Here is a 954-nt window from a genome sequence, read left to right as displayed (position 1 = left end):
ATTATAGGCAGAATTTTTACAGATAGATATAAGTTAGGCTAAAATGAGGCAATATAACAATGATTTAATGATCTGGATTGTATGTTTTCAATTGAAGGGATACAAGGCATTTATTTAGTCATTTGGTGTTAAAAATAGTCAGTGTGTTGAGTTCTAATTTATTTGTTTTTACACATATCAATGACTATATTTCAGCGTGTTATTAGGACCTACAGTATGTAGTCATTTAAATATGAGTGGTTAAACTTTAGCTATTGACATTGTATTTTTCAACCAAATGTAACCCCGGTTTTATCATGACCACCTCTTTTCACCTGCATATAACAAAGACATGTTGACGTGATATTGGCCCATTGCGTTTATTACTTGCTTTTGGACAGTTATTACTTGTTCCTTTCATCTCATCAACGTTTGAAGTAGCATTATTCAAAGTCTGAATTTATATATGTAGTTCTTTTTAGAAATACAAGCTGACCAAACATGCATGTTTAATTGACACATTTTATTACATTTCAAGCAACTGTTGTAAATCTGATATTGATAGTAAGCTTTGATCATGTTTTAGATATTCTTAATTGATTGAAAAGCAAAATGCTTGTTCAATACATATGAAGCTAACTCTGCGTTATGTTACTCTAAGACATCTCCTAAGTATCACACATGTCTATTGGAATTCTTAGTTACATGTATTTATTGTCAACCGACTGATGCACCGATAAAATAAAAAGCCTCCTATATATTGAATAAATGTGAAAATAAGATAAAAATACATTGCAGTCCTCTATATTTCAAATTGAAACACCTTTTTGCCTTTGCCAGTTTATTAACGTTGTAATTCAACACAATACTTGAAATGTCACACCTTAATTCTAATTTCTGTTCAACGATCAGTCCATATTATTTATACTTTAAGAACAGAAATGTAAACTTACAGAAAGGTTTGGCTCGACTCCT

Source organism: Etheostoma spectabile, chromosome 10 (genome assembly GCF_008692095.1).
Source record: "Etheostoma spectabile isolate EspeVRDwgs_2016 chromosome 10, UIUC_Espe_1.0, whole genome shotgun sequence".
NCBI lineage: Eukaryota > Metazoa > Chordata > Actinopteri > Perciformes > Percidae > Etheostoma > Etheostoma spectabile.
The sequence above is the reverse complement of the archived record's forward strand: the minus strand, read 5'-3'. Positions refer to the sequence as shown.